Source organism: Phyllostomus discolor, chromosome 4 (assembly GCF_004126475.2).
Source record: "Phyllostomus discolor isolate MPI-MPIP mPhyDis1 chromosome 4, mPhyDis1.pri.v3, whole genome shotgun sequence".
Taxonomy (NCBI): domain Eukaryota; kingdom Metazoa; phylum Chordata; class Mammalia; order Chiroptera; family Phyllostomidae; genus Phyllostomus; species Phyllostomus discolor.
The window spans coordinates 151,653,774-151,680,281 of NC_040906.2; the positions used below are offsets into that span (position 1 = coordinate 151,653,774).

Consider the following 26,508-nt stretch of genomic DNA (forward strand, 5'->3'; position numbering starts at 1 on the left):
GGTAACAGCTTCTCTTTTTCCCGTTTCCTCTTTTCAAACTGGCCAGCTTGCTGCTGCCATTCTGACCTTTCAGTCATCACCCCTGCCGTTCTGGTTGTCCTGTCACTCTCCCCAGCCACTCAAGAACCCTCAGCACCAGCCACATATCCTAGTAACCAGGATAAGGAGAGCAGAGTCACCAGAAGCTCAGGCTCTGGAGCCTGATGGCTGGGCTTTGAACCACAGTGCTGCCACTGAACAGCTGTGTGCCCCAGTCTCCTTACCCTGAAACAGAGTTGACAATAACACAATATCCCCCTCTGAGGGCTGCTGTGGCTTTGGGATTCATTAAAGGGTGTACTGAATTGGAATAGTTCTGGTTAGTGTTAATTTTGATGGGCCCTGGCTGGACTGGCCCACCCAGTGTCTCCGAAGTGTGTGTGTGCATTCTCCCTCTGTTATCATAGCTGCCCTCATTCACCTTTCACTGTGAGGTGGCCCTTCGTCCTCCTGGCAGCTCTACACAAGTTCTACCCATGAAGGATCAAGTCTCTTTCCAAATTGGCAAACTTGCTACTGCCATGTGGATCTTTCAGTCATCACCTCTGGCATTTTTATCTTCTCCTGCCCAGCCAATGGGTCTTCTCTGGTGACCCCCGCCGCACCCTGCAGTTGCTCCTGCCTCTGAACTTCTCTGATACTTACTGAATGTCCCCAATCAGGCTGTTCTTTAAATTACCAAGTGTGAGAGGCAGCCCATTCACTAGAGAGAATACTGGTATTGCAGCCGGTGGCCTGATTATTTACAATGGGTTCCCCTAAGTCAGCGCTTAATGTCTCTCAGCCTCAGCTTCTTTCCCTGAAAAAGTTATAATATTATCTCATTTATACAGTTTTCTCCAAGGTTGAGTAAGATCACGTAAAGCTTCTATCCCTTCATCAGGCATATTAATACAAATTGGTTCCCTTCCAGTGAGACTGTAAACCCTCCAAGGGCAGCTCACATTTCTCCCAGCTCCAAGGACAGCACTGTGCAGAAATTAAAAAGACGCACAGGTGAATGGCAGGCTGAGTAAATGAACTCATTCCAAGTCTAATGATTTTATGATAAGATTCTGAAATGGGCTTTTCCACGTCATAAAATGCAAATCATAAAATGCATTTTAACATATTCAATCTGCCAAGAACATAAACAGATTTTATTTTTGCTCTAATGAGGGAATATATTATCCACCTAACCTTTACCTCTTATATAAGATTTTTTTTCCTTAGAACTCATTTTTTCAAAATCCAGAAAGTCCATGGCAAAAGAAGCAAAAGCAACTGGAACACAAAGTAATTTGAAAGATTTTTCATACCTAAAAAGGGAATTTTTAACCACAACCTTAGTCATAAACCTTCAGCAGGCAAATCAGAAGCAGCGAGAGATAAGTACCAAGGAGAGAATTAGATTAAAGTGCGTCTTGGGTTCAGGCGGTGGGTTACAGCACTCACAAGACTAGCTGCCGGAAGTGGGTGCTGTACCTTTATCACGGCCGCCCCCACCTGACCACCTGTAGCAGCCTCAGAGGAAGCAGACAACCCCCACACACTTTCCAGCTGCATCTTTGAGCCACAAAGTACGCACACATAATCAGCCAACGTATAAAACTATATCAGAAGCATCAATGTGAAAAGGGGAAAATCTTCAGCTGCTGATGAGTAACCTGTGTTATTTAGATTCTGTCACCAAGACCAGAAGTTAAGCTAAGGGGAGACCCCTCTAAACACACCCACACAACCCTGATAACCGGTTACACAGTGCATGATCTCAACATGAAATATTTGGGGCGCTTAAAAGGCTGAAGCAGAAAATCCTTTGGTAGAGGGTAGGGGGCCCAGGATGGGTACTTTGGGGGCTGTAGTTCTCCTCCCCCTGGTGTTCAATGACAAATGAAAATATGTCACCGGATCCAAAAGCAGGGAGGACTGTTTCTGCCTTAGAATCAGGCTAGACAAAGAAAAGAGCCACGGCCCCGTGATCCCACATTGTCCTACAAAAGAAAAGGCTGGATCTTACTGAATGAATGTAACTCACACATTTGGAGCAGAATTCTTTGAGGGGACTGCTTCAGAAAGTCACATTATTTAAGTCAAGTGGAGAAAAAAACAGAAAAAAATGAAATAAAAGCAACAGCTTTCAAGTAATTTTTAAAACTTTGCTTTGTTCCACCTGAATAATATTTTAATCGTCATTTTAAGCAATTAAATTAAAATGCACCTGCACTGTAAATCATGAGAGAACACACCTGCTCTTCAAATGTAACCTAAAAATAATTTGATTCCTCTTCCCATGCCCTGATTTTATATTTAATTTGGAAAGCAAGAAGAAAACTTGAATAAGCTTGAATTTTGACCCACAACTTATAATCCTAAAGAAGTCATTAACAAAAATGAAAGAAAATGAGACTTTTCAAAATAAACCCATAATCCAAAATACGGCCAGTATCTGGAGGGTGGAGCAATCACACTGACATCACAACAGCGAGGAGGAGGGGCTTTCTATAAATGCAGGGACATCTACCACAGTAATGCACAAAACCTTCAGTCTCTAAGAGCTATGTCTTATTTTAATGTCATGCTCTCCACTATAAAGCAATTTTAATTTACCACTAACAATAGCAACGATGTTCTCTGTCCACTGAGCCCAAAGAGACCATCAGAGAATTCACCCCTTGTCTGCACTTCCCATGTGACTTGCCCAGGGCCATCTCGAGTCCAAGCAAGAAAAACTGGAAGATTTCTTCCTCTGCCCAGCGTGCTGAAAATCGATGGCTCTTATAACTGTAAACATGAAACACACATTTTAAAATGATCACCTTTAAAGTTAATAAGCTACAAAGGTAGACATGAAGTTTTCCGTGTTGGCATATTCTAGAACTACACTTCTTTCCGGCAGGACTGCTGCCGGATAAACGGGTGCCTTAACATTTCTTCTTTTTTGACTCAGGTTAGGGAACCTACAATGGCTTTCTTCGCAAGAATGCAAATTCAACTGTCTGCACATTACCCTTAACAAAAGAGAAAGGGATGGAAGAAAGTTCAGTAAAATACTGAAAACCGTATCTTTCATTTAGTATCGGGATGCAATTTCCGACCATCTACCCCCACCTCCATTTCCTCACCCCCAATAAGCACACCCAGGTTTTCACCCCTTATTCCACACACAGTGGTGTCTCAGCAACAATCTCATCTCAATTTTTCTCTATGGTTTGCCGGAATTTGTCTTGGAGAAAAAAGTATAACTGTGAGAGAATCCGAGTGATACAAATTCAGTACAAATATACCTCATTTTATTGTACCCTTGCCTCACCGTGCTGCGCAGATGTTGTGTTCTTGTTCACGAATTGAAGGTGAACCCTCCACCTGCAAACAGACTGTGCACACTGGCTTTACTGCAGTGGTCTGGAGCCCACCAAACCCACAACACCTCTGAAGTACGCCTGTATTTCAGTATCTTACCCTTTTCAAACTCCATCTTAATGAAGCAGTTTACTATTTCTCTTCATTCTCCCTTCTGAAAACGTGTTAAGGCAGTAAAATTCCTTTTCCTTGTATCTTGTTGTGATGGCTGCCTTAACGCTTATTTTGGTACAATATCTGAGTATCAAAAGGGAACTTTTACTCCTTTTCTTCAAAAGAGTATCACAAAACCGAATTTCAGCCTTATCTACCAAACAATTTAATAATTAAGCTGCTTTTGTAATTCTGTTCCTATATTTATGCCCCACAGAAATGCATGTTTGTTCACCCAAACATGTTCTAGAATATTCAACAGCAGTGCTATTCATAATGGCCAAAACAACCTGACAACTACATAAATGGATAAATATTGGTACATTACCACAATGGAATACAATTTAGTTCTGAGGATCAAAAATCAACCATTATATGCAACAATATAAATGGATTTCACAACCATATTATTGAAAAAAAAAGCCAGACCCAAAACAGTATGTGCTATATGACTCTGTTTATATCAAGTTCAAAACCAGGCAAAGTAGACCTATGCTTCTAGGCATCACAGCAGTGGTTAGCATGAGGGGGGCAGTGGAAAGGGGAGCACGAGAGCTTCCTGGGCCAGTGCTGGACATGTTCCGGTTATACCAGTGTTCATTTGGTAAGACTCCTCACCATGACGAATGTATGTCATGTGTACACTTTTCCCAATGTATAATATAATCAAATTTGAAAGTTAAATGAAATGAAATTAGCTGTTTCTCTCAAGAAATAAATTTATAGGTGTGAAAATCAGACTGGCTCAGCATAGGAAAATGCAGCTAAGGAGCTGGACTCAAATTCAAGATTTTACCATTAATTATGCAATCTTGGCTTCTCTGGCTTCCACTCCTATAAAATGAAGCGAACAGCAAAGATTAAATGACATAACAGTGCATTTTTTTAGCAAAAAGGATATACAAATGCTTATCACTATTGCCTGAAATATGCTCTTTTTGTGGGTTCAGGAAAGCAAGCGTCTCTGAAAGTAGGGCAAAGGTGCAGACTGAGATTTCTTCTTCAAGTGAGTGGATCCTGTCCGTGGCATCTCATTTCCAAAACTCTCTGTGAAGTTCTGATCTTACCTTCTCTGAAAGCTCTCAATCACTCCACACTTTAGAGTCCAGACCAACACTTCCAAATAGAAATGTCATGAGAGCCACATATGTAATTTTAAATTTTCTAGTAGCCATATTTTTTATGTAATAAAAAGCAAGTAAAAATGATATTTTTGCTCAACCTTTATATGCAAAGTATTAGCACATAATACTTTTGTAACCTACCTGAAAAAATGTTAAATATTTTGTCCTTTTTTGTATACTAAATCTTTGAACTCAGTGTATGTTTTACACTCATAGCCATCTCCACATGGACTAGCCGCACTTCAGGTCTCAAAACCCACATCCCATGTAGTCAGTGGTACCATACTGGACGGCACAGGCTGGAGTGTAACTGGAATATGTGACTTCAAACCACTCTGGGGAAAAAGCCTAAGATCAGGTAAAACCCTTACAGGGACATGTAATAATCTTCCTAAACCTTGCTCTTAAAAGTTGATTACACTTCAATTTTCAACAGCTATAATATTAAATTCAACATCAATCTCCTAGTTACTCTATATTCAAAATGGTGACCTAATCATCTAAAATTTGGTAAGGTGCTATGACTATTAAAAAATAAATTTATAACTTATAAAATTTTTTGGACATTGAGACTGTCTTATTTATGTCTTTCCCAGAATACTCAGCCCACAGCTTTGTGGGGCTGAACACAGAAAAGTGCTCAGTATATATTTATGGTAAATGAATGAGCAAATAAATTAAGCAAGCCAACGAGCTGGCAGAATAAAGTCTAGCCTTCTACCTTACAGCCAGTTACTGATATGATGGAGCAGTTTATTTGTTCATAATCATTTATGAATTAAGAAATCAAAACCTGAAGAACCTCAGTAAGGCAGAATTAAGATTTTTTAAGAGTTAACCCTAGAAAAGGAGGTGAAACCATGCTTAACTAAAATTAAAACAATTATAATGCACAAAAGGCATTAAAATGTCTATAACACTTTTACTATTTTATAAAGCCATTTGTCAACATTATCTCATGTCTATGACACACATATACCAAATATTATCGAAGCCTCCGTCAAAGTACAGTTTCTTTGTCCTCTATGCCAAAAGAAAATGTATCTGGAAGCATGTGCTTAAACCAAATAACTCATGGTTACAAGGCCTAAAAGAACATCTTTTGTTCATAAGAAGTTTTCCAACTCATTTTTGCCATATTTTATATCTGGCTGTAAGTCATTTAAGAACTTCCTTATTTTGGAATTTTATGACTATCATGTTAAGTATTAGTTTTACTATGGACATCAAAAGAATAAGTGACTAATTACATAAAGGGGGAAATATGAAATGAATCATAAATTCCATCTGAACTTAATCAGTTAAAAGGACAAGTAGCAAATTATTTAAGGAGAAAAGAGACAAGTTCAAGTTAGTCATGGTATTTTAAGAGGAAAAAGCTAAAAACTATTTTACTTGCCTGAGCTCAGATCTAAAATCTAAAAGACGAGGGCTGTTGTGGAGAATTACTAAAATATACTTAGACTTCAAAGGTGCCCATAAGGTCAAAATATGGAATATGTACAAGCAAAAAAAAAAAACCAGGCTAAATATAAAATCAACGTATTATGAGATTTTTTATTATTTAAATGTCTCCTTTGACTATTCTTAACAGGTATTCAAAGTCTTAATCTACTCTGGAGACTTTAAGAATAGAAAAGAAAGAAAATGAAGAAATTAATAAATTTTTAAGCAAGAATCTAGTCCTATACATTAAAAAACAAAAACACTGTTATGTTTTAATTGCTATAAGCTGCCCAAATACATAAGAAACCTAACTTTTACTTTAGGGAGAAAATGGACAAATCCACTTCAAACCAGTTGAGCAACAAATACTTGCTAGGGTTTATGTACATATAACATACTCAGTCATTTTGCTTTCAAAAAATGTGTAATTGCTACGACTGACATGTAATATTTTATTAGTTTCAGGTGGACAACATAGTGATTTAATATTTGTATACACGGGGGTGGACAAAAGTAGGTTTATGGTTGTTTCAATGGAAAAAGTACAAAAAATAATGAATAATAAAGAAATAAACTCTGTTTCACACACTTGCGACTGTAAACCTACTTTGCCCACACGTGTGTTGTGTAACGCAATCGCCGCAGGGAGTCCAGCTGACATCTGTCCCCACACACAGTTACCGATTTATTTCTTCTTGTGATCTGAGAACTTTTAAGACTTACTCTCTTGGCAACTTTCAAATATACAATACAGTATTATTAATAGTTAGGCATTTTAAATTGATAATGTTACATATGAACTGGTAATTATCAGTTTACTAAATAAAATCATTGAGTCCTAAGAATGATGAAAAGGGATCTTAGAAACCTTTAGCCCAGTGCCTCTCCAACTTTAACGTGTACGTTGAGTCCCTAGCTAGGGGACCCTGATAAACTTCAGATTGTGATTCAGTAGATGTGGGGTGGGCCTGAGACTGTGCATTCTAACAAGCTCCAGGTTATACTGATGCTGCTGGTCCAGGGACCACATGTCTGATAGCAAAGCTCCTATCAAGCCTAAGGGAGGTCCCACGGCCTCTGCTCAGAGCAGGAGCAAAACCTGTCTCCACTATAGACAATGAAGGGATCTACTCATGGAGCAATGAAAAAAGTTTGTTTCCTTGTCTAATGATGGAAGACACCCTTTATCTCCCTACATCTCTTCTTTTCTGTGTTAAACATCCCCACTTCCTTGGCCAGTTTCCAGATCCCTAAACATCTTGATCACAGAGCATGCTCCTTCCATGGTTAACATCTTCCTTCCCTAAACAGTCCCTTGGTACGGGGCATAGTATTTCATACACGTTACAAGCAGACCGGAGAATAATTGAACAAGACCACTGCACTGCCTGACTTAAAGAGGACAGCTCTGTTAATGTGGCTCTAAGAGGCACCAGTTTCCATAAGAACCAGAGAACTCTGCTGCACCAGTGCTTACAATGTTGTGCAGGAACTGGCACCAAACAGGCGTGCAAATTCTGGAACAATTTTTATTAACGCAGATGTGGGAATTTACATTTATTCCTGTAAAATGTCATCTTACTGTTTTGGGCTTTACAATTACCCTGAGGTAATTTTCAAATATCAGCTCAAATCAGAAGTATTTACAGAAAATAACAATGCACAAAAACCTTTAAAAACGTATTAACTAATAGGTCAAACATATACACATGTGCAAAAAACACATGCAGCTTTAAAAAATAATTTTAAAAAACCCTTGGGACTGCTCTTCAGGTTGGAAATAAAACTTTGCCGGCAACTTGGAAAGCACCTAGTGAAACCCTTTCCATCATACCCTACTCCTTCACCTCTGGTGGTCACCACTCTACTGATCTTCTTGTGACAATCATGCTCTAAATTTTCTTTATAGGTTTACCATCTATATATACATCCTAAGCAACACATTTAGTTTTGTATACTTTTGAACTTTACATAAATGGAATCACACTGTGTACATTTTCTTCTGTGTCTTGCTTATTTCATTCAACATCCATACTAATGCATGCATTTTTATTTGTTTAACAAACAGTTAAATAGAAGGTATTATGTGCTGGTCACTTTTGTAAGCATGTTGCAAATACTAATTCACTTAATCCTCCTAACAACCCTATCAGGTATATATTATTACTTTCCTTAACGTATAAATGAGAGAAGTGTGGTTAAGAAACTTGCCCAATGGCACAAAATGTGTGGCAGAACCGAATTTTGAACTCAGGCAGAATCCTTGCCTTAACCACCAAGCATGCTGCCTCTGCACACCCTCCTCTATGTGGCGTTGATATTCCAGTGCATATGTTTAGCAAATTTGAACTGTTTTCAGTTTTTGCATGTATAAACAATGCTTCTTTGAACATCCCTGTCCATGTTTCTTTAAGCACGAGTAAGAAATTTTCCTACACACACACACACACACACACACACACACACAAGACCGCTGAGTTGTAAGCTAATAGCAGGTTGAACTTGCATTAGGTAATGACAAACTCTTTTCCATTGTAATTGTATCAAGATGTACTCCTATAAGTTATGACCAAGAACTCCTATCCATCTATAAGTATATCCTTGTCAACATGTGTCAGATTTTTACATTTCTGTCAATCCAAAGACTGTGTATGATAAGTTATGATTTTGATTTGCATGTGTTTGATTATTAAATTAGCCATTTGGATTTCTTTTATGAAGTGTTTAAGTATGTGAATGCACAGTATCATTTTTATTGGGTTCTCTGGCTTTTTCTTATTGATTTATATGTGTTCTTTATATATTCTGGACCAATCCTATACATGTGCCACAAATATCAACTGATTTGGGCTTGTTTTCTCACTCTTCACATTTTAGTGAACAGAAGTTCTATTCACAATTTTTTTCAAATAATGAAAGTGAAGGACTCCTTATACATTTAAAACCTTCCTTCCTACTATAAAAGAATTTCATAGGTCTGCACTTAACAATCCTCATCCCCCTCCATTCATGGCATCTTAAGAATGGTCAAGGGCTATTATGCCGACAATGATCAATACAGCTGACGAACCTCACACCTAGCTGAAGGGTATCAGCTAGGAAATTAAGGACCATTTCAGTAAATCCCACAATATTTTGAGGACATATATAGATCTATCTCCTTTTAAAGCTTCCCTGTCCTCCAAGCCTTGCTGACTCTCTTTCCTCCCAACTCCTCCAACACTCACCTTCACCATTTACCTGGCATTAGAGCACACACTGCCACACACCGTACTTCAAATGCTTCATGTCCTTTTATAAATCGTCTCCAGTATAAAATAACAACTTCCCTACAGACAGGGACCATTGACACTGGTATGGTATTCTGCACATTATATCCTGTCTGTTAGGCACAGGATATAATGTGCAGAATATTATATTTCAAGTCCTCAATAAATAATTGCTGATTTTTCCAAGAAGTAATAGTAGGATATAGTAAAAGAACTTCAGAGTCATCGTATATAACTCATGCACCAGGAAACTGTACAAAATGAAAACATAAATTGGCTCAAGAGATATTAATTGAAAGTTCAGTATGAAGAAAACATACCTGAAATGGTAGAATGGGAACAGATTGTAAGAAGCTTTATGTGTTCTGCCAAGGAGTAGTTTAGACTTCTGTGGGCATCAAGAAGCCATAGGTGATTTTTAAAAAGGGAGAGTCAGTGAATCCATCCATCCATCCATTCATCCATCCAACAAATACATATTTATTGAGCACCCACTCAGTGCCAGACACGGGAAACAATGATCCCTGAACTCCTGCAGCTTAAGTCACAGTGAAGGAGACAGATAATCAACAAGCAAGCAACATATATAGCATGTCAGAAGGTAATGAAATCTACAAAGAAAAGACAGGAGAGGAAAGGGGTGGGGCTCCTGGGAAGGAAAGCAGTCTCTCAACTCCGCAGGGCAGCCAGGGAAGGCCACACTGAAGGGCCCTTGGGAAGAAGTTATTCTTCACTGTGTCCTGTGGGTTCTCTTGTCTGTTCCCAAAGGCCTAGCTGGCTATTGGAACATTTTAATAGCCAAAGGGCAGTCCACAGATCTCAGTCTTCTCTCACACCTTGAGTTCTGAGCCTCCTTCTCCCTCTCCTTAGCCACTCCCTCTCATGCAGGTGCATTTCTGACCCTCGGGATCTCCAACTCCAGGCTGAGTAGCAGAAGCATCTCAATGTCTTGTCTTCCTGCACTTGAGCCTGGCCTTCTCCCCTTGCTGGCCTCTGAAGTTGGGGCCTCCCTTGGGCCTTCTCCTGGTTCCTCAAATCCAGCCTCCTTCCCAGGATGCATTCTCAATCTCAGGCCAGAAGCCACTTCCGGCTTTCCTTCCGATTTCTTTTCCACCTGAATGACCCCTTCCAGAAACTGGCTGCTGGCAGGGAAGATGGCAACAGCAGCACCTGATGCCACTGTGGGAATGTCTCCATGAGCAAGACACCAGGGTCAGAGAGGGGCATTGTGTGGATGCATGTGTATGTATGTCTAGTGAGTGCATGTGTGTGTGTGCCCAGGTCTGCCCAAGAACAGAGTGAGAAAGGGGTGTGGGCATGCAGGCAGGAAACACCGGAATCTAAGAGAACAAATGAGAAGAGGCAAGTGTTCACACAGAGAAAAAAATTGCAAACATTTGCCAAGAGAGGGAAAGGAAAAGGCTCTCTAGAAAAGAAACTCGATTATATAGCAAGACTCAAGGATGAAAGATAACAGGGAAGGATAAGCATTAAAAACCCAAAATGCTGAGAAGATGGCAGGATATCTCTCTCTCTCTCTCACACACACACACACACACACACACACCCATCTAAAACAAAGTGTGAAAGAGACAAGACTGACATGAATTTGAACTAATAAAAGTCTGTCAACAAATGTCCCCAAGCTGAGGTGTAAAAGGAGGAGTAACCTTATTCAAGTGAAGAGTCTGCAAACCAAAGAAATGCAGCCTCTGGAGGAAATCGAAAGTACACTCTCCATACACAGAGGGGAGGCCACCTGTTACAGAAAAAGTTCCTGTCCTGGTACTGACTGGTTCATTTTTATGCAAGCAGGGAATCCAAACTGTACAGTTCTGATTGGTCCAAATATTATGGCCCTGATTGGTCAGAGTCAAGTCTCCCGATTTGTCAGTATAGACACAAATGAGGATGCAGTTGCACAGTTCTGACTGGAAGGGGTAGATCTCAGTCCACTGGTTGAAAGACGATTCCCAAAACTCCTTTACAAGGGCCTGTACAGATGGCAGGAACACAGCGCAGGAGGCTTGGCGGCTCAGTCTCTGGAGTTCCCTTGAAGTGCAGTGCTGATGGAGAGGCCTCCATCAGCAACGGCCACTGGCCTCTGGTCCTGAATTTGCACCCACTTAACTACAAGAAGTCCTTCTTGATAAATATATTCCTTCTCAGGGTCCACAATTCTAATTTGAAGTTTCCCTTTAAAGCATTTATTTCCCAGATCAAGGCTAACATAGCAAGCAAGGGAGAAAGGCCTCTGGCTCTAATAGCTAGGAAACAAATAACAGAACATTGCTAAAGATGAAGTGTTTAGAAAGAAAAAAGCTATATAAATGTAAATGTAGACGTTGGTCTCACATTCTAGAAATTCAGTTGCTTTCACCACAGAATGCGAAAAGGAAAGGCTCTTGGGTACAGAGCTAAGATAGTGATCTTGAATGGTCTGGCCAAACTGCAGAAAAAGAAAACAAACCAAAACAAACAAAAACCCCCAAGAATGCTCCCATATAGAGAGGCAAGTAAACAGGCTGCAAAAATATGAGCATACATCTCAACTCCCTCTGATGCTCGGGGTCACGAGGCAGCCCCCTGGCAGTGGAAACCAGGTGGCACCCTCCTTCCTGTGACAACTGCCCCTTCTCCACGGAGCCTTTTCCTCTGACTCGAATTTTCTGTCAGCCTTCCTCTTGGAATCCTTTGACGGTGACTCACAGGGCAATGGGGCTAGTCAGCAATACCGCAGCCCTCCGCAATAGATGCTGTGTAGGAGGCAGGCAGCTCAGCGGACTCTCGTCTGTACCAGTTTTTTCCTTTCTCTGTTCAGGGAGGATCTGCTTTTCAGCCACATTTCCCTCAAAACACATCCCTGTCAGGAGATGCTTACTGCACAGATTTCTAAACGATGAAATGATCTGAATTTGGCTACTTAGTCATAACGAAACTAAAAACAGTAAGATGAAAAAACAATAGTGTGATCATCACACCTACAAAAAACAACTTTATACTTGGGTGAAATCAAGAGATCAGGAAAAAAAATGCTTAAACTAATATTTTCCAACCTTTCACTAACAGCTAGGGCTAAAACCACATGTTTTGAAGGTCTTGCACTGTGTTATTATTAGAAGTCACAATTCTATTGATACTGATGAGTCATTTGTATCGGCGGAAACCAAGAACTTCCATCAACATCATGTTACACACAGTCACTGTGGCTTGGCTTTTTCTTTATTACTGGTCAAAGCTGCTGCAGAATGCTTACTGAAGCCAAAAAAAAAAAAAAAAAAAAAAAAAAGGAGGAGCTCTCCTTAGGGTACTCAAAGCTTCTTTTCCCTAGCGATCTCACTTCTCAAGATAGTTTAGGATGATTTAATCAACTCATAATTACAAAAGGAAGTTTATTTAGAAATCATGAAAAAGTTACATTTCACACTTACAGATGAAAATAAGCAGAAGTGAACTACGAAAACAAACAGCGAAACCATCTCTGAAAACGCATACCAGCTTTAACATGACCCGAGGTCAGGTGTTTGTTTCCCTTAACCTTAATAACATGCAACAGATACCAACGAAATCTGTCATTACTTAAGGACTGGAGCCACACAAAACAATGTCAGGGCAGCCCTCTCAGCACCCACTCTGCTGCTTCCCCACTCAAGGCACAGGCTCCTCACTGAGGGAGAAGTGGGTCAGGTTTCGGTTACACCAAGAAAGCCGAAGTTAAAGGTTCATGAAAGTTCCTTCTGGTGCTAAGGAGAAAATAACAGCACATTCCCTTTCCCTTATTATCTCCTCTTTCCCTCCCCCCCTTAAAGAGTCCCAGAAATTTAAAATGATTAAAAACCAGTTTTCCTGAGGGATTCCCAGAATTGCTGATTCTAATGTAGCCTCTAGAAAGGTAAAAATATGCCGTTTTCTACCCTGCAACCAGAAGGCTGTGTTTGGCAGCTGAAAGAAGAAGGGAACCCGTCTTAGCAGTGAGCACAGCTCTGAAAATAGCCTTCCAGCAGCTAGGCTGCCCGCTGCTCTCCCAAGGCAGCGCTGGCACTGTGGGCAGTTGACGGTGAGGCCAGCTGAGCACTGCAACAGCTGCATGAGTCAGCAAACGCTTCTGGTAGGAAACTGCTGACAGACTAAATTACTCTTGCATATAGAAGGTGCACACACCTACGGGGCAAAAACAAAAACAAGGTACATGCAAATTAGCAAACAGGAACCTCGCTACCCTTGCAGTTGCTATTTGCCAAGGTTAAACCAAAAATATAATCTATGCCACCGCTTCAGAAGTAGTACTAGCAAGTAATAGTAATTAACAGTGGTAATAAACAAACAACTGACTCTCAGTGTTGTGATGTGTGGAACAGCTGCATTCAAATCTCACAAACTAGTTAATTTTAACTGGTTTTAATTTTAACTGGATTTAACTGCTTTTCCTCCCTTTTGAAAAAATCAAAATAGTTGCCATATTGACCACAAGAACCGGTAACAGACAAGCACAGTTCCTGTTTTTCAGAGGGGACTTACTTTTAAACCCACAATATCAAGATGCTTAACATAAGTGGAAATTTAAAATTTATTGTTTGATGTGGGAGACTTAAACCTGTACACTCAGTCAGATCCCACAAACGTTGTGGAGTAGTAGTCACACCTCAGGCTTCACCTTATGCATCTTTCATTTTTGTTCTCTATTTAACACACGACCCAAGAATCTACAGGGAAACAGGTCTGAAACTCAGGACACGTGTCCCTGCAGAAACAGGGTCATGCCAGTGATGGGACGTTCCAGGACATGCCATGAAACCGTCTCGATTTTAAAATATGAGTGAGAGGTTAAGTTTGCAAATTAAAAAGAAAAAATAATATTATAACAACAGTTCCAAAACTAAAGAAAACACTCTTGGTTGACTGTGCTTGAGAAAATGTCTAGTTAGAGGAAGATGAGGGGACGCTCTTCTAAATGAGACCTGTGGACTTCATCTTTAACTTCCCTCTGGTTCCTTTAATATGGTTTAATGGTTAATTCCACTTTCAAATGCTTGGCATTCCCTGATTTTGCCATATCATTAGAAAAATTTTTGTCAGTTGTGTGTACTGACTTTTTTCCTCCCCCCAAATTCATCAGAATTTAGAAGAGAAACAAGGAGGGAAGAAGGGTTACAATGAGGTACTAAAGAGAGAGGAACAGAAAAAAATGGAGCCAGGCAGGCAGGTAGGCATGGGGGATAATTCAACTACAGAGAAAGAGGAAAAGTAGGAAGAGAGAGAAGTCCAACACTGGACACCACACTCCCAGAGAGTGGAGACTCTTCACGTCCAGCTACATGCTCAGTGATCGGAACCCACAGCAAAGGAAGAATAAGAGGTAGGGAGTCCGTCGGACAGTTCCAGAGACTAGCACTAGATGGCGCCATCAACTCAACATAGCATGGTTACGGGAGGAGCTTGAGGTGGGGGAAGGGTAGTATGGGAGGCAGTTCAGACTCCCCACAGCTGGGTATTATTTAGCGGGCAACACCTCTATCTAAAATAAGCATGGTTTTATTAATCAGTCAACCTCTACAGATGTCCAGGTGTTACCACCATCCATAGAATGGGGCATGTCAATTTTGAAATAAATTTATCAAATCAGTTGTAATCAATAAAACTATGGGGTGAGGAGACCCGTGAATGAGAGAGCCATTGCTCTGTTTTTTTTCTTTTTCTTTTGAAATTCAACATTTAAGCATAATAGAGTATTTCAGGTTCACTGCTACTGACTAACTGACAAAAATTCCTAATTATAGACCAAGTGACTTGCCCCTGAAGCTCCGTTTAAATGTCAAGTAACACACAATCTTGCTATACAGGCTTATGTGATCAGATCCAGTGTCTGGCAAGAGGAAGGTGATGCTCACTAACAAATACACAATTATATTAAAAATCAAAATCATCTGCCCTTTCTATTTTTAATACACAGTGGTCTATATCTTCTAATCTGTTTGTCTAGATTGTCTGGGGTTGAACTGATAAACAGCCCTCTTCGCTCAGAAATTTCCTCCCATCCCCAGGTTACCACTGTGTGAAATTCTACTATTCCCATTTTTAGGATTTTTTTCCTATGGCTTTGTCTCCTATGAATATGCTGATGTTTCACAAAGAAGTAATGCACTAAGTATGCTCAGTTATTTATACCTTAGTAAAAATTTTCTCATGAAATCTTTTCCTGAGATTGGTTTTGAAAGAGAAGGAGGGCACCAGTTAAGGGCACTGGGTGATCAAAGGCAGCAAAGCACTGAGTGGAAAAGGAAGGACCGAAAGAGGTCATGGGCAGAACCGACAGCAAGCCTTCCCTGGCCTCTTCCCAAAGGCAGCAAGTCATCATCCCTGACGCTGATCTTCCCAAGAACACGTCTGAAAACTGGGAGTTAAATCTAAGTATGTCTACATTTTTCTCTTGCTGAATGGGTAATAATATCCTTTACAGTTAATTTCATTTTTTTTCACAGTTTGATTCTTCAGGGCTCATTCATTTGCATAATATGGAATCTTGAACCCATGCAGATATTCCACAAATCAATGCAAGTAATTCTCATACTAAATCAGCAGCTTTAATTTAAGCTCATCATTGTTTGCATAGATATCTTTATGCACTCATCTGCTTGATTTTTTTTGAATCACTTAAAACTTCCAACAGTGACACACTGAGTATCTCTCTCTATTTAGCCATCTCCAAAAGGTGAACTAAATACTGAAAAATAAGCGCGATACACTCCTACACTTGATCTTTTCCCAAACTGGGCTACAAACAGACACCTGGTTTTCCAGCAGCTCCCAAGAATAATGTCTCTTGACTAAAGAAGACAACTTGGGTATCGTCTGGCCCAGGGCAGGGCTGAGTCGGCATTCCAAACAGTGACCCTGCAAACTTGAGGTAATTGGGGTCACTGCCAAAGCTGAGTCCTCTAAAACCATTCAGATCTCTGGTTGAGAGTTGCAACATGCTAATCTGGCAAGATAATCTCTTCCTGAAATTGACTAGAATGAGAGCAAAGGTTACCTGCTTTTATCTGTTACTAGTGGCTAATATTTCTAATTAGGAGCTCTAAAAGAATTGGATCTGAATGAAATTCTCCCTCTGCACTAGAATAATCAATCTATTATAGAAATAGTTTCTTTCATCTTTTCCTACCTCATCAGAAAAAAACCTAAAAAGCTAAAAACAAACTTTTCCCATAACAGGGGGCCAGGAGCCTGAGCTACCGGAAAACCCTGGGGACAGAGCCATGGGACTCATGTTCTATGCTCAGTTCTCCTTTTGTCTTTACATGTCATCACTTCCACTTTCTGATCCCCAAATGGTAACTCAGACCTGAGGAATGCCATTTTAGAAAGTGGGCCGAGTGAAAGACAGGAGATACATTCACTCCAGTTCACTGAGAAATTATTTTTCGGTTTCATCTTTCAGATAGACATCAACAAAATAGCCAATGTTTTGGTGAACAGGCCTATATTTCCACTTCCGAGAAATGCTGGAGAGCATTCCCACCTCCTGTGAAGAAGAAAGGAAAAGGGGGCGGAGCAGTGTGATGGGTAGGAGAACAAGCTCTAGTGTCAGACACCGAGTTTCCAATCCCAGCTCTACCACTCATTAGCTGGGCAACATCTGTGCCTTGGCTTCTAATGATCACACCTAGCTCTGGGTTGTCACCAGGATTGAATAAGTTAATATGAGTAACACACAGGAAGCTCCCAACACAGGTTAGCTATCGCCAAAGAAAAAAAAATACAGGCATTTTAGTTATAGCATAGTCAGTGGGCAAGCACCATATGATTTCACTCATATGTGGAATCTAATGAACTGAACTAACAAGAAAATAGAGATAGACTCATACATGGAGAGCAGGCTGACAGCTCTGGAGAGGGTTGAGGGGATGGAGGGATCAAGAGAAAAGAAAAAAAAGAGAAGTACTCACGGACATGGACAACACTGTCTAATTGCGGGGTGGGAACGGCGGTGGAAGAGGGTATGGGGGGATAAATAGTGGTGTGGCTCAGTGGATTGAGTGCTCACCTGTGAACCAAAAGGTCGCCAGTTTGATTCTTAGGGCACATGCCTAGGTTGTGGGTGGGTCCCCAGTTGGGGAGTGCAAAAGGCAATCGATGGATGTATCTCTCACACATGAGATGTTTCTCTCCCTCTCTTTCTCCCTCCCTACCCCTCTCTCTAAAAATAAATACATTTTTTAAAAAGGTAAATGGTGATAAAAAATAAGATAAAAGTTTCCTGTACTTAAATAAATAGGCACTGTCAACACTCCTGAATTGTGCTAAGAATAACCTAAATAATTGCTTTTGGTCTGCGGACGCTTGAGACCCTCCTGCTCCGGGGTAGGCAGGGCCTTCGGGCAGGAGCTGGACTCCCATTTTCACTGAAGATCCTTGCCTAAGTCCCACACATACCAGCCAACTGGGAGGAAATATCTGTGTAGCTTCTAATCATTCAAACATTGTCAAAACGACCCCAAATATGTTCAAAATAAGAATGGTAACTTGCATTTTTTCCAAGTATGAAACTGAACAGTATTCTTGGCAATTAACAATTCTGTTTCTATCAGGCTCTAAAAACACAGGTAAATAAATCAATTCTGGACTCTGTATACAAGAACCATTATTTGCCAAAATGGCCCAAGGGGTTATATCATGGTTTATGCAACACTCCAAAGGGCCAAAGACAGTGTTGAATTAATAGGGTTAGGAGGCTGGGGAGAACAAGGAAGCCCAGGTTGCAGAGGGACTCTGATGGCACTTCACTCTACAATTCCTCGGGGAGGACTGCCTCAACCTCACAACCAGGTCACATTCACCTACTAGACTCTCTGCTGCAGGGAAATCTTTCTTTCCTTCACAGAACATGCAATGGGTTATCTGTTGCTTTCTGACTGATGGCATCCCTCCTGCTAGGTGGTAGGCTTCATGAGGCAGGGACCAGGACTGGGTGTGCTCCCCACTAGCCCCATGATTGGCTAGTTCTGCGCCTGCCACATAAGACATATTCAGTATACGTTTGTTTAGTGAATGAATGAGGGATCTCTTATAAAGAAAGGCATTTCTGGACACATGGCCCATTTTGTGGTAGCCATAAGCTTCTGCTATTTATGCGAATACAGGGTGGGAAGAAAAATAAAAATTGCCAATAGTCTGTGGATACTGGGACACTAAAGAAACTTGCTGAGCCCGCACCTTCTCCTTGTTTCCTACTTACAGAATGGAAATAAGCACGCTGGGCTCTCTCCTCTTTATACGCCAAAGTGGGAGTTTAAGCCTCCTGTGGGTTAGACATGCAAAGTCCCCAGGAAACTCCTGGAGCATCTGCACAAAGTGATGGGTGAAGAGAAGGATGGTGCAAGACTGGAATTGGTGGCAGACTTGGAAAATCAAAAAGCTTGCTTCTGAAATTAACCTGGAGCCAGCTGCAGGCTCAGGAACAAATGAAGACAATTACAAGAAGTATGAGAGGACTGGAAAGTGGAGGGTTTAAGTGCTTGGGAAAGAAGAAAATGAAAACCGACAAGGATGGGAGGGAGCTTGTAACTAAGAGGCAGCTCTCAGGGGTATCAGCAGCGTGTCCTACAGCCTTCCGGAGAGGAACAAAAGGGTCAGGGAGGAAAGTGACACATCTCAGAACCAAAGGACAATTTATTGTCAGGCTAAGGAACAAAAGAGAAGTTAACCAGGGAATGTGCTGGAGAAATGGTGATTATGAAGTCACTGGGGAGAACTGAGACATTTTGGCTGTAATGCCAATGACTACAATGAAAGAGCACGTGAAATGCTTTCAGATTGGGGAGATTTATTATTTTGGAAAAAATAGCTCAAGGAAAAACAAAAGCGAAATTCCTGCCTGAGTTTTGAAGCAGTGCCATTAGTAGGACAAGGTTCAATTCCCATATTCTTTAGAAAAGAAATGGCCCTTGAAAAGGACATAGTGGTGATTCTGAGGATACTCCCAGCTCTAGGGAAACTGAGGGGCATGCCAGTGGTAAGATCAGGTTTCAGTCTTAGGTAGATTGACATTCGAAATTAACAAAGAAGAGAGAGAGACAGAGAGGGAAAGAAAAAAAAGAGAAAAAGAAAAAAGTAAAAGAAAAAAACCTTGAATTGACAAAGAAAGAACTATTTTTCTATTAAATGTCACCCCAGACAACACCCCCCCCGCCCCAATAAAAGGTGGGTAATATTCTGGGCAATCTTAACAACTTTACCAAATGTTTAGTTCACATCAGGTTTCACTTGGAACTTGAAATTTTTGTAAATATTTACATAAAACGTAAAGGGGGAACAGGAATAGGTCATACACTGTCATTGGTTAAACAGAAGCAACTTCCCATCACTCCTGAGGCCTGGGTGCTGCTTTTCCAAACATAGCCCCAAGCGTGCCAGGACTTATCTTCTTTTCCAAGGAAATGTCAATCTTTTCAGCCAGCCCTGACTTCTGAACCGCAGGTGTCTCTGATAGGGTCATACGTCACTGGAGCTTCTTCGACATCCAGATAGGGAAAGGAGAGGAACAGGGCGGTAGGTAGAAGTGGGGTTTGCTGTCTGAATCACAGGTTTTGACAAATCTGTTCCATCTTCTATTGTTTTTTGTTTCTTGTGCCTGAGGGCAGGGACCATGTTCATTCACTATGTGCTATGTTCCCTACCCCACACCCAGTCATCGCCTCGGGAATAGATCATATACAGAGGATGGCAAAATGAGCCTTATCCAGTCAGGAAGAGATGCACTGCCTACAGATGAAATTCTTTCCAACATAAAATGAGAACTGTTCTCTTCTGCAGAATGGGCACAATGCCTACTTCACAGGGTTGTTTTGAGGAGTCAATGAGTTACATATAGATAAAGTTATTAGCACTGTTTCTGGCACATGGCGAGCATTCAATAAATTACAGCTATTATTTTAGTGGGCCTTTTCAAATGCCAAATTTTTGTGGAGGTCCTCAAGTATGAAGATTAAGTAGCCAAGTTACCCCATCTGGTCAATAACAACTAAATAGAGGGCAGGTAGTTCAAAAGCTATGAATGATTTACCTGAAGAGGATTACATGGTGTCCATGTGTTAATTTTTTGGCCTTTCAACTTGTATCCTCTATTAAAAAGAAAGCTATCAATCCTTGAGTGAAAGTCAATGTTGATTTCAAGTTTTGCTTTTCTCGTATCATTCAATTTCCCCAACAGCTATGACCTGTAACCCATTCATTTGGGGGAGACTCCCAAATCATCTCCGATGGGTCAGGCCTTTAGAAAATAGCCAAATTCAGAAATACCAAACAGTAAGATGTATTAGCCCATTCAGTGGGAATACCTGCAGTCCAGCTCTAGCTCTGACAAGTTCTCATCCAATATCTGAAACATTTTTGAGCTAATATTTAAAACTCAGGGGATTCCACATAAAAATCCACATATCCAGGTTCCCTTGGAAAATCCAACGATGTGGCAACACAAAGCCAATATCCCCACCCACTCCTGCTGGACAGAAAGGAGCTGGGACAAAGTAGCAGTTACCTGCCACTCCAACCCATCCTCCCTCCCTCACCAGGACCAGTGAAAAATAAAAATGAAGGGCTCCGTGTTCAGTAATTATTAAAGATTTCAAGGAGACAACAGGTGGAGACAAAACCAAGTGTGAGGTCCTTCTGAGCAGATGAGGGGAGGGGGCCCCTGTGCAAAGGTGCAGATCACACACCCATGAAACTGGCCCTGCTCCCCACCCCTTCACCAAAGAGGAAAGATATTTATTTATCTAAGTATTCTGTCTTTCATTAGGCTTCAAGCCAGCATTTACACCAAGCCAGATACCACAGCCCCTGAGACCTGAGGTGCAAAAAGTAGGGCAGTGGAGCCCCGCACAGCTGAGCTAGGGAGCCACTGGGATCTCTCTCTTCCCTTGTTAAGGCTGGAGCCATACCAGGGACACTAAGCATGAGTTAATCCAAGGAAAATTAAACTGCTCCCAACAATACAGATTGGTTTGGGCTCTTTTGTTGGCATCACAGGAGTCTCGACTACAGATTCTAAGGAACAGCTCACAGCGCTAATGAATAAGTCCAGGCGGCTGTGCAGACAGTGGGCCCACAAGTGAGGAGCTGGTCTAGGGGAGATTTGAACATGAACCTGACCATCTGGCTCTCTGTGATTCACTTTGATCACAAAATGAATTGCAACAAATTGAAGAGCACATGGCCAGAGTTAATTGTCTCATCTGTAATCTGAACCTACTTTTAAGCAGTTATTATTACCCTCTATCAGGTGGAAACGTTTCCTACCATCACTGCAAAGTGCATTTTCCTGATGAACTGTAATGGATCATTAAATTCCATATCTGAATAACAATACTCTGCACTTATGCAGTGCCTTTCATCCAGGGATTTCAAGGCAGTTTGCAAATAATTAAGCCCCTCACATAGCAGCCAGAGGTGAGGGACTGGAAGGGACTTGCCTGGAGACACTGAGTTAAAGGCATAATTTGATAGAAAGACTAAATGGCTTCCTCCTAGGCACTAGTAATACTGAAAAGTGAATTAGAGGGGAGGTGGTGTCCAGATTTCCTCCCTCGCCTTCTGCCTTACTTCTTCTCTATGGCATATCCTCACATGCAACACAAAAACCCGAGAAGTACTAACAGGGGTGGTTCATAACTTAGTGATGAGTTCAGACATACATATATATGAGGAGATTGTTTCTTATATAATCCTGGCATATACAATACAAACGGACACTTCAATCCACCTGCAGAATCAACAGATACCAGAAGAATTAACTCAACACATTTATGATTACCAAATGGCAAACCTAAAGCCTTCCAAAATCCAAAATGAAAATGCTGCTCTGCACAAATAAAGTATGTTTTAAAAGTACTTTATCCCATAATTGTGTTTTCCATTTCTGGGACCCCATATGAATAATTTTCAAGTTTCCGGAAGAGCAAATATAATGGAAGTGGGCAATCAATGCATTTTTTAAAACCAGAACACTAAAAGGGAAAAATCATTTCAGCCACTCAAAGTTTTGTGGTGAAATTGTAAACTTCTGAAAAACTGAATTTATAATGGAAATGCTGACAGACCTTTCACTGGAACAGTTTGAACGCAACACTGTAATTTAGCAATCTCGCTTACAGACTAAAGACTAATTCTAACAAGATGTCATTTTGACTCACGTTTATTATTACCTGCAAGAATGAAAAATGCCGTCTACTCGAGAGCTCCTGGAGAACCAGGGTGGGGCAATCTCGCATTTTAAACAAGACTTTTTCTGCTTTACCAAAATAGCCCTCTCGGCTGAAGGAGTGGCAGCCTTTCACGCTCAGCTTCTTTCATGTCAGCCAGAGCCTTCGCAGCTAGACATGCCTTTACTACATGTTACATTTTAATGATCTGAGACAACCGTTATCAGAATTAACATCTCTAATTTTACTCTAAACAGACAAAAGCAAAATAAATATCTCATTAGGCATCATCTCCGCCAAGGTTCCCACTAGGCAGGAAAGAATTTTTATCTAAAGTAATTACCCTTTTTAGTTAAATACACGCAACAGATTCAATATACACAGAGATTAAGAGACTGCAACACTAGACAGAGAAAGTGAAGACCAAGGAACTCCGCGTCTCGCTATCCGCGGGTCCACCGGGAGTCTGTGGCTAAGTCGGGGGTGGGGCACCCTCGTCCCTCTTGGTTTCCAGCGTCCACGGGTACCCGCGGCCGCGAGCTTCTCTGGCCACAGACTAAACCTTCCTGACAGCGGCTGGGCCGGAACTTTCCCCAAGTTGTCAAACTCGCCCACACACCAAAGGGTGCTGGGGATACCCCGAGTACCCACGATCCCCGAAGCCAGGGGTGCGCAGCCCTTTCATACACACACACCTGCCCCTGCCTGCTTCCTCCCACAGACAGAGTTTCTGCAAATCCTCGGCCAGCCCGAGGTCACGAAGATGCTCACTAGAGTCCCCTCTCGTGGGCAGCTGGGGTAGTCCGTGAGCGCCGCCCGCTGCCCTCTGTGTGGGCGCTAGGCTCCTGAGCACCTACTAGGTGCTAGAACTGCAAGACCCACAGGGCTCTTCCGCATGGGGAGGTGGAGAGGTTTTCCCTAGGTCAACTCCTTTTCTTAGCTTGAGCTTCTGGGGTTTGGGGAATGAAGTGTGTTGGGGGGGGGGGGGAGGATGCATGTTGCACTTTAATTTCATGCAGAATCTTTAGGAAGCGGATACACAAGTTTTCGCCCTGTGACAGCACGAGCCCCTTGGTTTACCTTCCTAGGGACGCATTCCGATAACCCGGTCACTGGCTAATAGGGATTCCATCCAGCGTGCAGCCCGCGGTCTGCGCTGCGAGGCCCCAACCTGCCTCTCCTCGGTACTCTCAAATTGGGCTTTGATGCCCCGCTAGTCCCAGCGGCTCTGGCTACCCGGCGGCGACTGACAGCTGAGCGCAAAAGCGTGGTGGCTGTGGTCCTCACGGAGCAGCCCTGGGCACGCAAGCCGCAAGCAGGTTGGAGGCCGTCCAGTCCCTCGCGGAGATCAGGGGCTGGGGGCCGGGGCGCCCGGGCCTCGCTGGGCGGGGAGCAGGGCCGTGGGTCTGACAGCTGCTCCCGCTCCGGCGGACGTGCGCCCCACTCCAGCCCGCCCTCCGCACGCCTGACTTATTACCCTCTGCTCCTCCTCCCCCTACTGTTCCAAAACACCCGTCGACGCGAACGAAATACAATGCCGCCTCGCCCGCCGTAAACAGCCAGGCGAGAGGGCGCACAGTCGCCGCGGCGCGTCTACCCGCTCGGCTCCCACCGCCTTCCCGTTCCTAGAAAATGCCGTAAAAACGGGCAGGGCTCTCGGCCGTCGGCAGCGCGCCGGGAGATCGAGACTCCCTTCCAGCGCCGCTTCCCCACGCCTCCCCGCGCACCCACTGTCCCCTCAAACTTGCCCCGACACCCCGCCCAGAGCCTTGGCCCGGGACCCGGGACTCACCTCACCAGAGAACTTTGCGTCCTTTTCCTCCTTCTCTTCTCTGCGTATTCTCTGCCCGCAGCCCCCTCCCGGAGGCGGCGCGGTGGGCGGTTCGGGGGTCACCGAAAGCTCGAGGAGAGGACGCGCATCACATGGCAGCTTGTTCCCAGCTCCCCGAGTGTAGCGTGAAGGGGGAGGGGAAGGATCGAGGGGAGGCCGGGAAAAAGCGAGAGCCCGGCGGCAGCGGGAGTGGGCAGGAGGGTGGCGAGGGCGGCGGCGGGCGCTCACGCTAGCGCTGCAGCGATCGTAGCCCGGGAGTGCACGGTCGCTGCTGCTGCGGCTGCTGCTGCTGCTGGTGAGGCGGCGGCGGCTCAGCGCTGTTTGCTCCGCGCGGCGCGGCTCGCGCTCTCCCCGGAACGCCCACACTCTCAATCGCTACATTGTTGACATTCGGCGCTGACGTCACCCGCTCCCCATTCACAATAACTTTACGGGAGCCGGGCAGCGCACCTCCCCGGCCGCTGGGGCGCCGTACGCCTGGCGACTAGCGTAAGCCGCTCCGCGAATGGCGCTCCGGGGGCTGGGGCGAGGGGCGGGGGCGGGCACGCGCGCTCCGACGACTCGCGGGAGGGGGCGCGCCTCACACTGCTGCGGCCGCAGCTCTCCGGGCTTTGTGCGGCCGCGCGCCGGTACAGCCTGGTGCTCCGGGCCCAGCTGACCGCCAGGCTCCGTCCCGCCCGGCTGTGGACTTGCAGGGGCCTTGAAATGCAAGGACTGGGGTCCAGTGGAGTGGGGAGTGTGGTGAGGGCTGCCAGTGTGTCACGTAGGAAGGGGGCAGAGTCCCGGGCACTACACCTAGGAAGGGGAGCCAGACCTCCAAGCCCGGCATTACTGCGTTGTCCCGCGTTCCCCAGGAGGGGCACGAAAAGACGCAACACGGACCCCCACAAAGCTGACCCTTTGGGTGGGGGTGGGGCGAAGAAGAGTAGCCCTGACCCAGTGTTGATGTTGACCTTTGAATCCTTTAAGAGGGCCTCGGCTTATCCCACTGAAGGAGACTGTAAGCCCCCACACCAAGGTTTTAGAAAGGGCACAAGCAATTTTGAGGCATAACTGAAAAGCCAGTCTTCCCAGCTTCGGACGCAGCTCCAACTGGGTTCCAGACTGTTTTTTGCCTCTCTGGAGGGTGCCAGGGTGTTGCTGCTGCACTGTAAGGCCATCGTGTGGTTGTCCTGTCAGAAGAAAGCTTGATGGTGGTTAAGATTTTACAGAAAGTAATTAGGACTTAGTCCGAACGAACATTTGCAATAAAAAAAGGTTGTGTGAGTGTAGTGCTGGTGCCTGCAAATTTACCCTTGCCAAGGCCAGGAAATTCTGCCACGTTTCCCTGAACACCTATAACTTGGTCCCCTTGTGTGCAGGCAGTATTCCATATTATTACGTGTGGTGCTGATTTTTAATGAATATTATAAAACTTTGGCTCGCTCTACTGAGGGAAGGATCATAAATCCCCCCTCCCCCATAAAATGGGCACTGGCATATGCTGAGGAAGCAGTGAAGTGTTGCTCTGGGAGTCTTGTGGTATCAGCCAGAGTGTTGCTCTGAATCACCTTCGTTTGAAGGGAGGGTTTTGAAAGGCCCCATTTTGAATGTCTGTGTGGAAAACTAAGCAACGGTGGAAAGGAAGCTGAGCGGCCAAGCTCATTTATCTAACAGCATTGTAATGCCTCCACCTGTAGAGCCACACTGGGAGATTTTTCTTCGCTAGCCTTTCCAGTTTTGAGGGGAGGAAAAATCTCAGGTTCTCCTGACTTTGGGTCTGGTGACCTTTTTGATGAAGCACCCTGCTTCTGAGGTCCCTGTCTGGCCCCCTGACAAGGACAGAGAATGCTGATCCCTGGTCTGCCCTGGCAAGGCCATTTCTTATAACGTGACTAATGGTGAGATTTCTGTATTTCTCATTCTCCTAAGTACGTGAGTATCAATGTGATAACTTTACACATTTTAATAAGCATCACTACATGCTTTTCTCACAAGAGCGTGGCTTGAGAAGATCCCTATGAGGGTCATGTAAGTTCATTTCTTTTCAAGCAGGCCATGGCTGCCTGGCTGTGAGTGGAGTTGGGCACATCAGTGTTGGGGCCCAGGGGGTAGGGGTGGAGATG

The 26,508-nt window shown here is 43.4% G+C and overlaps 1 protein-coding gene across 2 annotated transcripts in view; it reads right to left on the reverse strand.

The window, feature by feature from the left end:
* BACH2 (BTB domain and CNC homolog 2) overlaps nt 1-24,876 on the reverse strand; it is a 332,554-nt gene extending 307,678 nt beyond the window's left edge. For both annotated transcript variants that reach the window (XM_036024482.1, XM_036024481.1), the window contains exon 1: nt 24,365-24,876. The gene's annotated coding sequence lies outside the window, so the exon portion shown is untranslated. The remainder of the gene's footprint in view (nt 1-24,364) is intronic.
* Nucleotides 24,877-26,508: the final 1,632 nt, after the last annotated feature.